The following is a 12467-nucleotide window of genomic DNA, read 5'->3' as shown; positions in this document are numbered from 1 at the left end:
TTGAAGACCTCAGCAAAATTCTATTTAAAAAACACAAAAGAAATACATATATATACAAATATATAACTGCTTTCACTTAACAAATGAGAAAAATGGGCTTTGGAAAGATAATTGACTAGTTCAAGATGCATAGCTAATTAGTGTGAGACAAAACTAGACTATGTGTTTTGATCTTTCAATTCCTATTCCAGGTATTTTTCCACTATGATCTTTTATCTTCAAAAGTGGCTATAAAAATAAACATCAGAGAATGTGGGTTATAATTACGTTTATTTCAAATAAATGACTCTAAGGAAAGTGTTTTTGTTCATATCCTATAAGCTACGTATGTTAAAATCCATTCCAATTATAGAACAGGCAGCGGTTATAATTAATACCTAGAAAAGTGTAAGCACATCTGGAAACAGGGTTAATGATTCAGCAGCTGGAGTTTGATGAAGACATTAGTGAAAATCAGGGTTGAAGCAATTGGAATTTCTTTTTAAGTGACTTGCTTTATGTGTCAGTGTGAGTCTAACCGAAGCACATGCTTGGTGCGTGGGTAGGACTGGTGAAAAATGTTTGTTTTCATAGAGACTTTTCTGACAAAGATTTCTTATCAAGTATCACAGAGCACATTTTCATTTAATGCCTAAAAGTACTTTATATGTCAAATATTGTACAAGGTTCTGGGTATATTTCTCCAACCAACTTTTTGATAATACTAGAGTTTCCACCACTTTACTCTAGAGAACAGACAGACACTTGAAAGCTCTGTAGCATATGCTCTATATGGGCCACTGAAAACTACTGTAAATAATTAAATAGTAAAACTAATTTGGGTTGTATGATTTTCATGACATTTAAAGCAGACATTTAAAAAATAAACCTGTGTTCCTTTTCTGTTATCTCATTTCTGAAAATCTGTGCCAGTATCTTAGTTCATAGAAAGTCATTAAAATTCATTTTAACCTGGCTTCTCAGATTTTAATTCTGATAGGAATGGATTTTTTTTTCTTCCGTTGTCAAAGAGCATTCATTTTTTAAATGAGGTTTTCCTTACTGTTACAAAGTATAGCTTTTTCTTTGAACATCCAGCAGAGGGCATGAAAGCCTGTCTATGATTCTAGCCCAATAGCTAGATTTGATTTGATGGCTAAAGGAAACCACGAAGCTAGATTTTTGACAGACCCTAGCAGAATGGAATAATAGTGAGTTTCAGATTTGCAAAGAGGAATCTACTATTGTAGGTCATATAGCTCACAATGCAGCTGAGCATCAGGTGAGATGTCTGCCATCAGAGAGTCTAGGAAATTTGAAATATACTCACGCTTCTGAGGGTGACACCTGTGAGTTTGTGCTGCCTGCAAAGGCAGGGTAATTTGTGTATGGGATGCTCACGTGGTCCGTAACACATACAGCATTGACCCTAAGGGTCTAACCTATTTCTTTTTTACCTGACCATGAGGTCCCTTTTAATTTTCAGTTTTGTGGTTCCAAATCTGTTTCATTTGTGTCAGGAGCACAACTTTTATAAAAGACAACTTTAAAATTCAATATCTTTCACGGAAATGAAATAGAGCTGGGATAGGACTAAAAAGCATTCATGTGGACTATGAAATGAAACTCAACCAGAATATTATATTTAAGGTAAAATGTGGATTTCTTATATACAAAAAGGATTGTATATAAGAAAATGAGACAACGAAAATATGTTGGCTGTGAGTCCACTTCCAGTAGAGAATGACTTTTTTTTTTCAGATCAGAACAAAGGAGGAAAATAGAACATACATTCCAAAGGAATCTTTTACTTTTAAATTTATTTTGCTTTGTGATTTTGTATAAAATAACAATACAGGGTTTTTTTTTCATGTTCAATACTAGATCCTGGAAAATAGCATTTTTTTGTTATTTTACTAAATATAGCTCTGGGAAAATGAAATAAAAGTAATATCCTTTTACAAAATAGAATAATTTGGTGATAAACAAAATGTAATTTACATTTGTGCTTTTGGAAATATTTATTTTTTCCTTCTAATATTATGCGAGTCTAGACCAACTCTATGATTCATGAAGCAAGTAATGTGTATCAGTCAAGATGTCAGATTTTTATATTAGTAAGATGAAAAGCGGTATTCCCCAGAAACACTGAAGTTATTAACGAATGCAGGCATGTTAAGTTTCATTATCATGTTTATCAAGGAAAGATTTCCTCTTAGGAAAAATCTGTTTATGGATGCAGTAAGCAAAACTAAGAGAATTTCCCTTTCTCTAGTAATTAACATAACTATATCTCTCTTTATATTAAGTAATTCATCAGTTTTTATTTTTTCCATCCGATATAAAAACTGAATTCATGTATCAATTCAGGTTATTCTCTCTATGATGCATCTAAATCTGGGTAAGTTTATAATGTTAAAAAGTCTTAGGTAACACTGGCTAATTGCTTTCTAGATTTAGAAGCCCTAGAGCTATTTTTTTTTTCTTGAAGAATATTGAGAGACAAAATAAAACCTAGGAATTTGTTTCGAATAATCAGTGGACAACTGCATGCTTACATGATATGATACCATGTGGAATGCTTGTCACCTGCCAACAAAATAGATCAATGCTATACAAGGAGAACTGAACGAAGAGATGGGATGTTAGTCTCTTAAGGATGCCAAAACATTACTGGGGTGCTAAGGTCTTACTGGAGACGTGAAAGATTTTTTAAAATAATTTTTATTGAAGTATAGTCAGTTTACAATGTTGTGTCAATTTCTCAATCATATAAGAACATACATAGTTTGCTTTCATATTCTTTTTCACCATAAGTTACTACATTATATTAAGTTTAGTTTTCTGTGCTATACAGTATTAACTTGTTGTTTATCTATTTTATATGTATTAGTGTCTGCAGATCTCCAACTCCCAATTTATCCCTTCCAACCCTTTTCCCCCCACCGGTAACCATAAGTTTGTTTTCTATGTCTGTGAGTCTGTTTCTGTTTTGTAAATAAGTTTGCCTTTTTCTTAGATACCACATATAAGTGATATCATATGGTATTTTTCTTTCTCTTTCTGGCTTACTTCACTTAGAAAGACAGTCTTTAGGTCCATCCATGTTGCTGCAAATGGCATTATTTTATTATTTTTTATGACTGAGTAGTAGTTCATTGTATAAATATACCACAACTTCTTTATCCAGTCATCTGTTGATAGACATTTAGGTTGTTTCCGTAACTTGGCTATTGTAAATAGTGCTGCTGTGAACACTGGAGTGCATGTATCTTTTTGAATTATGGTTCCCTCTGGATATATGTCCAGGAATGGGATTGCTGGATCATATGGTAAGTCTATTTTTAGTCTTTTGAGGAATCTCCATACTGTTTTCCATAATGGCTGCACCAAACTATATTCCCACCAGCAGTGTAGGAGGGTTCTCTTTTCTCCACAGTCTCTCCAGCATTTACTGTTTGTGGACTTTTGAATGATGGCCCTTCTGACTGGAGTGAGGTGAAACCTCATTGTAGTTTTAATTTGCATTTCTGTGATAGAGAATAATATTGAGAATTTTTTCACGTGCCTATTGGCCATTTGTATGTCTTCATTGGAGAATTGCTTATTTAGGTCTTCTGCTCATTTTTGGATTTTTTTTTTTCTTATTAAGTTGTATGAGCTGTTTATATATTCTGGAGATTAAGCCCTTGTCAGTCTCATCTTTTGCAAATATTTTCTCCTATTCTGTAGGTTGTCCTTTTGTTTTGCCTACGGTTTCCTTTGCTATGCAAAAGTATGTAAGTTTAATTAAGTTCCTTTTGTTTATTTTTGCTTTTATTTCTATTGCTTGGGTAGACTGCCCTAGGAGAGCATTGGTGAGATTTATGTCAGATAATGATTTGCCTATGTTTTCTTCTAAGAGGTTTATAGTGTCTTATGCTTAAGTCTGTAACCATTTTGAGTTTATTTTTGTGTATGGTGTGAGGAAGTGTTCTAACTTCGTTGATTTACAAGCAGCTGTCCAATTTTCCCAACACCATTTGCTGACGAGACTGTCTTTACTCTACTGTATGTTCTTGCTCCTTAGTCAAAGATTGTTTGTCCAAAAATTTGAGCTTATTTCTGGGCTCTCTATTCTGTTCCATTGATCCATATGTCTATTTTTGTACCAATATCATGCTGTTTTGTTAAAAGGTTTTTCTTTTAAAGAGAGTTTGCAGTTGAAAGGAACTCTCTGATAAGCTGCTAAATGTAATGAATGGACAATCAAGAGACATACTCAGCTAACAATAGATGGTCACCGAAAAGGGTAAGTCTGTGTGACTGCAGAACTTCTGTTTTTCTGTTTGAGGTTTACAGGATGTTTGTGACCAAAACTAAACTGTGTAAGGCTGTAGAGGAGAGTTTATACACTTTATAAATACATTTTATATATTTATTTATTTATTTATTACTTATTTTTATTATTTTTTAATGGAGGTGCTGGGGAATTGAACCCAGTACCTTGTGCATGCTAAGCATGTGGTCTACCACTGAGCTATTTCCACCCACCACATGTTTTTAATTTAATATAATTTTAGTAGCAAAAAGAGAGGATTCCATTGAGAAGGCAGCAAGAATTGGCATATTCTCTGAATAACCAATACTAGAACATTAACTCCATGTGATTAAGCCTTAGCTCTCCAGTTTTTATTCTCCAATAATGCATTTTTTCTTAGTTTTCTTCACTTTTATTTTGTCTGCTTATGACAAGGTTTTCTGACTGCTTCAATTTCTGTTATATTAACCAAATCAGCTTATTTTGTTTTTATTTACTGAACTTGAAGCTTTTCCCTTTAACAATAAAATGAACCCCCCTTTGATTTTCTCCTGTAATTAATACTTTCTGTGCAATAACTTTAGAAAACAAAGGCACTGTATAATGTTTGTTTAAATTTTATAAAAGGAAAACTATGATTTGCAACTAGAGTATCTCTCAAATCCTTCCTCTAATTCGCTGGGCTACATGGACTTAGCTTTGCATACAAAAACTTGATTTAGAAAATAGAAACATTTGATGATTTCCATAACCCTTCCCAATTTTCCTCCTATACCCAGCACCTCCTCCAGCAAACTCAGGAAGATGGTAAAGGGCCAGGTCTATCTGGCTTCATTTTCCTTTCCTCTACCAAAGCTGTATCACAAAAGCATCCCCTTAACTTCTTTTAAATTTCTATTTTTAACTACAATTTCTCCATCACCACCATCCCTGCCACCTCCAAACATTATCAACAAAACGTTTAACCCATCAGTTTTGTGGAAGAAGTTGAGTTTTGCAAAGGAGACCTTATAGTACTTTGCATTTTTCAAGTCTTCTGAATCCTCATTCAAATACAGATTGTAGAAATTAAAATGATAGCATTTTATTTGAGTTATAGCAAATGCAAAGTGTGGGCAATTTGGGATCTTTGATTTTAGATTCAGTTGAAAAGGACATTTTCAGACAGCTGAAACAAAATAGACTTTGGGAAAACTGATATTAAGGAGTTGTTGATTGTTCATATTGTTGACTGTAAGGATGGTATTGTGGTTACATTGTTAAAAAGTCTTTACCTGTTATACATATATAGTAAAATATTTATGAGTGAAATGTAATTTCTGAGATCTATTTTAAATAACTAAAAAATACTCTGTTTTCTTACTTTTTGGCTCTGGAGAAAGCCTATAGGTTGAATTTGAGCATGTGTCCATTTTTTACTTGCTAACTCTAATTCTAACTTGTGGCTCTACTTTGCCTGAGCAATGAAATTTAATAAACTTTTGAACCTTTTGCTTGGAGTATATTTTAAGAATAGTATATTAATTAACCCGTTATATACTCTATTCAATCACTCAAATATGGGCGTTCTCATTTTGGATATACCTAAAAAGCATTTTTACTTATTTTCATTTAATGTATTTTTAAATCAACTCCATTTCAAACTTAAATATATTTGAATGAAAACTTCAAATTGTATTGTAAGTGGATAACATGCTTATTCAAATCCACATAAAAAATAGATGACAGTAAAAGAAAAATATTCAATGCACCACCTAAAAATATTTTCGAACACCGTTGGTAGTAAGTATAACACAATTTCAGAAGCTCAACATGTGTTTTGAAATTGGAGATACACCATAGTATGAGACTAAAAACAAAAAACATAATTTTCACCTTTGGAAATAAATATTCAAATAATTAGCGACTATAATAAAAGTTTATCAGCTATGCTCAATTTAGTTAAATAAGTATAAATTAAAACAACAATAAATCACTTTTTACCCATAAAAGTGGTAATAATATTAAATGTTGCTAATACCTTGTGTTGGCAAGGGTGTGGGGAAACAAGTATTTGTATACACTCCTGATAAATTAGCACATCTTTCGAAGGCCAATTTGGCCATATATATATCAAAAATGTTAATACATCTTCACAAGGATTCAGCCATTTCTACTTTTAGACAAAGAAAGTAATACTATAGTTATTATTCTATAAGAAAACAAAGATGCTTTTAAAACAATGTTCTTTGCCACATCTCGTGTAATAGCAAAAATAGTGGTACATATGAACAAAGAACTATGCAGCATTGAAAAGAATGAAGCGATATGGAACAATGCCAATAAATATAGTTAATTATTAATTTCATTTTTAAAAGGTAGATGAAGAGTATACATTTTCAGAAGATCTATGTGTGCTATAAAGTTCCATTTTTCCCTGTGAAAGGATAGCAGAGATATTTGAAGGGTACACCTCCTGGGAGAGAGATGAGGGTGGACCATTGAGGTGAATAAGAGAGATGCTGTTAAATATTTACATGTCTGTACTCTTAACTTTTGAGAAACCTTATGCATGCATTTTTTTCCCTCTGTTAACAAAGATTCTCTGGGTGCTGGGATGTTTTTGTTTGTTTTATTCTTCATTCTTTTTTTTTTAAACAAATAAAGATTTCAATAAAATTTTTAAATGACAAATCACTAGCCTTTTTGAATGGAAGCAGGGTAACCAATGTTAGATTGTGCATTATATTATCTTCTAGTTAATTATTGCATATCAGGGGCTGACATTGTTCATTTTCGAACGATTGCTTCATAGCTCAAAAACTGTAGAATCTGCTCCGGGAATGCTTTTCCCACGTAGTTCCCAGTTTATCTCCTTAAAATGAAATTGGAACTGTTTTCTCCCACATGAGAATATTGAGATGAAGAAAAAAAAAAAGGTAGAAGATTTGATCTGAAAGAAGATAAGGTGTAAAAGAGAGGATACGGTAGGAAGATGAATTTGGGAATCAAACGTGTCTCTGTGACGGTGAAGTCTGTCTTAATAAGACGTCCCTACATAGATGATGCCTCAAAGAGGCTGACTGTAGGAGGGAAACCAGAAACCAAGATAGTTGCCCCACAGAATAAAACTAGCACCTTATGACCTTAGATAGTATTTCTAATGGTGGTCAAGGGCTTTTTAGCAAACACCTTCACCTCAATTTTCCTACACTGGAAAGAAAGAAAATGTCATCTTTCTAGGGTTTTCATTTTAAAGTAATTTGTGAATATCTAAACTTCCTTATTCCAATTACGCTCTGAGGACATGGAACTGCTTGTAATTTTTAGTACATTAGTTGTCCTGTCTTCATTCTTTGTGCACGTTTTTCTCTTTGCAGAGAACTCTTTCCCCTAATTTGTTCTCTTTGAAAATGCTTACATCTTTCTTTTCTCAGCTGGAATTTCCCTCCTCTATGAAGCCTTCCCTGACTCCACAGGCAGAGGCGGCGATTGCTTTTCCCGTGACGTTTTGTTCACACCCACATTACAGCAATTATTTTATTGCACTCTAAGCTTCCTGTTTTTATGCCTCTGTCCCCTCTATGCCTTAGGTTGCTTGAAAATAAAGAGACAGCCTTTCAGTTAAACTGAACAAATGTATGCATGAATAATGGAAGGAATAATCCAATGAGAAAGTAATTACATGCAATGGATGCAAATAAAATGCTTAGCTTTTCCGGTTAAGGTATTATCATCATTTATTCAAAAATATGTATTAAAGGTCTACTATGCATCAGGCACTCTGCCAGGTACCAGGAACAGAGCAGTGCACAAAGGAGAACGTGTTTTGCTCTCTTAGGGCTTGCAAACTTGCAGGAGATCGAGATATGGATCTGGAAACCATACTCCTAAGTGAAGTGTAATGGGGGAATGAAAGCAGAGCCCTCAGGTATTAGGGACTTCCACTGGCTTCACCCCAGTCTAGTGGAAGTCAGGGAGGTCTCCCTGAAGAAGTGATGATGTGTTACTGAGAGAGGAAGGATGCTAGGGGTAAGAATTGGAAAGCAGAGAAGTTGTTGCAGGGCTACTGGCAAGAGAAACATGGGGCTTTTGAGGCAAAGAAAGAAATGCAGTTGGTTGGAGGGTGGTAAGCAAGGAAGAGAGTGTTAAAGAATGTATAATATCAGAATATCTGAAAATTTTGCAGTTTACAGTATTATGAACAAGAAAACTATATGGTGAAGGACATAATTGTATTATCCGATCCCCTTGTATGGAAATCATCTTTACCCAGATAATTTTCTAAAAGTGATTTTTACACTTGGGTCAGTTAACTGGGGCTATGCATGTTCAGAAGAACCCCCTGGAAAGTGTGTTAAAAATAACTGAGTTGAATCTGAAGACATAATGTCGAGTGAAAGAAGTTAGACATAAAGAGTTAAATACACTGTAGTTCAAAAACAGACAGAACTAATCTATGGTTTTAGAAGTCAGGATAGGTGGTTACCCACAGAACGGGGAGGGTAATGACTATAAGGTAAGTCAGAGGGAACTTCTGAGAAAGGATAATCTTTCATTTATTGACATGAATACAGATTATACAGGTATATTCACTTTGTGAAAATTCATCTAGCTATAAACATGTACTTTTCTGTATGTACTTCAACATTACAATTACTGAAAAAAATTTTTTTTTAAAAGAACTGTGTCAAGAAAACACAGGAGCCAGCTTTAAAAGGCCCACACAAGACCAAAGGTGAACCAATGTAAGTATCATAATAATAGGTATTGCGGATTAAAACACATTAAATCAATGAAACTCTGCAAGTTATAATGACACTCAAATACAAAGAAATAATTGCAAATTATTCATCATCCTTTGAGCTAAAAGAAGAACCATACCTCCTTGCTTTCCCAGGAGAGTTCTGACTTAATTATTAATAGCACCCACTTTTATTCTCAGATTGTCCCTGTTTGGCTGATAAATTATATATTATCTCACTAATAAACCAGCTCCTTATTTTGTATGAGTAAATTGGCAAATGAAGGGAAAGAATTAACCATTTATCCTGTCTTCTCAGGGTAACTAAACAGACTCAAACGAAGAGACTAAGGCTTATTTTACAGAAGTTTTCAGCGGATGGACCTAAAATAGAATTAAAAAGTTATCTTTCTTCAAACTGTAACCGATGTATTTACTTATTCAGATAAAGATTATCAATTGTTAAAAATATTATTTTAAATTTATTATTATGGTTAATAGAGAATGAGATATTCCTAGTTTCCAAAATAACACCACAATAATCACTCGTTTTTGTCACTAAAGGAAAAATATGTGTTAGCGAAGAACGGAAGCATTGGATTGGCATCGCCCTAATCCAGTGAACAACCTTAGTACAACTGAGGCTAAATCAACCAGATATTAGGTCTCCAGATAAACTTCACGTATGGTGTATGTAAGGAACTATTTAACTTGATTCCATCAAAGCCCTTTGATTTAAATTCCAGTTTACTGGAAATACAAGGTATAGGGAAACAATCTAAATGACACCACCAGGCAAATCCAGAAGATGGAACAAACTGTACGAAAACCAGTTCAGTTTCTTCGAAGAAAAAAAGTCAGGGATTTAAAAAAAAAAATGTAGCTTGGTTAAAAGAGACATAAAGGGCATAAGAACCAGAGGAAATGCAAATATTGGTTTGAAGTAAACAGTAGCATAGTGCATTTTGAGAAACTCACGGAAATTTAAACATGGATCAGGTATTAGATAAGATGCAAATGTATTGCTATGGAAAGATAATGGTAATTAATGGAGGAAAAAAGTAGATTACAAAGCCAACACGTGATCTCTTAAAGTGACCTCTTAAAAATGATCTCTTAAAAAAGAAATATATTGTCTGTGTGTATGTGTGTAAACACAAAATATCTGGAAGAATGTACAGATGTTCAGGAAGGTTTTAGGAGCAGTGATACAGGTGGAGAGAATATAGTCAGTCCCATGGTATTTAAATATCATACACTTTTGGTTATGTTTTCCAACTTTCTATAATGCACCTATATAGCTTTTATAATAACAAATAGCTAGTTTCAATTAAAATGTGATATTAGAAAGTAATAGTTAATAAAGGGATAGGTAATAAGATTGCTCCATTTTATAAATGTTTATTTTTCTTACCACAATTAACATGATATAAGTAAATTGTAATACTCAGAGTTTGGTGGGCTGTTTTAATGCTTCAACATAATAATCACAAATGTGTATACCTTGGGCTTATATTTTCTTTCTGGGCATGCTAAGCACCACTTTGTTAATTATTACTGCTTCATAATTTATTATTTGTTCTGAGTTCTCTAGTTGCTGTACAAAATATATTATTTGTTATACTTTATTTTGGGGGTGTTTCATTAAATCACAGTGGATTAGGAATAAATGTTCCCAAAGAATTTTTAAAAATATGAATATTCCTTCTAGGATATACAAAATATTTTTATTGCAAACAAAATTTTAAACATTCATAGATTTCAATTATCACCATAATTGTCTGAGATATACCCTCATACAAATGAAACCTTTGAGGGGGGGAAGATCTGTATCTCTAAAATCTAACTAGTTATTTAACTAACTTTATCCTGCCTTTCCCCAGGAGTATTTCAGGAGACTTATTAGAATGCATAAAACATAATATATCATAAAATAAATGTGGGAATAGAAATTTTAAAAGCCAAGGTTGAGAATAAAGAACAACAGAAAACAAATTTTGAAATGCGTAGATGAATACCCATAGAACTAGTAAACATAATCTACAAATAATTTTGTTAAATGTCAATTACACAAGTTAATAATATCCATGAAATAAAAGTGAATCAACTGTTCTTAATTCTAAGATTAGATTAGACATTCTCCTGAGATACTGGTAAAAAGACACCATGTGAATTCATGAACATCATTCTCCACAGTTCACATACCAGCTTCCATCGTCTCAATTTCACAGTATGTTTATCTTTCTTAACTGGAAACATTTCTTTTGGGAGCTTCAGAAATTCACAACTAAATTTCCTTTTTTCCAAAGAACTAATTTTTAGTTCAGCTGACAGTCTGTTAAGATACCACAAAGGTATTAATGCTATTCATGTGAGTAATAGGGAATTAGAAAACCTGAGGTTAAATTTTATAACTTGAAAAACAAACTCTACAATTTAAAAAAAAAAAGAAGGTTATATTATACGAATAAAATCCCATTAGCAATCATCTACTGATTTTTTTAAGTGCATATCTAATTCTGTTTTTTCTAAAAAGCACATATTTTCTGAGGGAAAATGATTATTTTCAGTCGAGAGTTGTGAGCCTTTATTTCTTTCAGGCAACAGACATTTGGCACAGTTTATCGCATGCCAGAGATTTTGCTGGGTGCTGAAGATCCAGCGGTGAGAGGACACCTGAAGTGGTGAATTCTATTATGGGACATTCTAGAACACATTTGGATGTCCATTCAATACTGAGTGAACTCCCTTGTTTAGCTATCACTGCTGTAGTTTAACATTTGACAGTACACAGGCAAATTTGGAGTGGCGATAACATGATACACAGGTCTCCTATGCTGTTAATGAGGAAGAAATTCAGCACTGACTCCGGTATTAACTTAGCATTTGCTTTTGACATTTAGAGTGTGGAGGGGAGCCTTTTTAACTTTGACTCCCACCCGTAACTGGTACACCAAGCTGTTATTTTCTTTTCCTATTTTAATAGAATCAGAGCAATGGTAAGCTTTGATATACTGGCTTGAATTTGGAAGAGCCATCTTTTTCAAAGTTATCAAATAACTTGCTCAGTTGAGAATACAAGAAGTGAAGCAAAAGCCAGGGAAGGAGCTAAGAGCCTGTCAACCTCTTCAAAGATTAGCATCTCTGGCCTCTTTTGAAAGTTGCTTTCTATTCTTAAAGCATCGTTTTGCTTTAACATCACCATGTCACAATCTCTAACAGCAACGTGGAAATCACAGATAAACATTTTTATATCCTGGCAACCTTATCGTTAAATACAAGGGAAGTGTGTGTGTGAGAGAGGAGGGGTAAAAAAAAATGTGGAAGAATGTAAGAATGGAAAAGGAGAAGTAATAGGAGAATCAAACTTTTTGATTAAGGTGAGCAATTAATTTAATTGAACACAAAGTCTAAATAACTGTTCCTGGATCGGCTTGTTATTTTATTAGCCTGAACACATTGATT

Source organism: Vicugna pacos, chromosome 1 (genome assembly GCF_048564905.1).
Source record: "Vicugna pacos chromosome 1, VicPac4, whole genome shotgun sequence".
NCBI lineage: Eukaryota > Metazoa > Chordata > Mammalia > Artiodactyla > Camelidae > Vicugna > Vicugna pacos.
The sequence above is the reverse complement of the archived record's forward strand: the minus strand, read 5'-3'. Positions refer to the sequence as shown.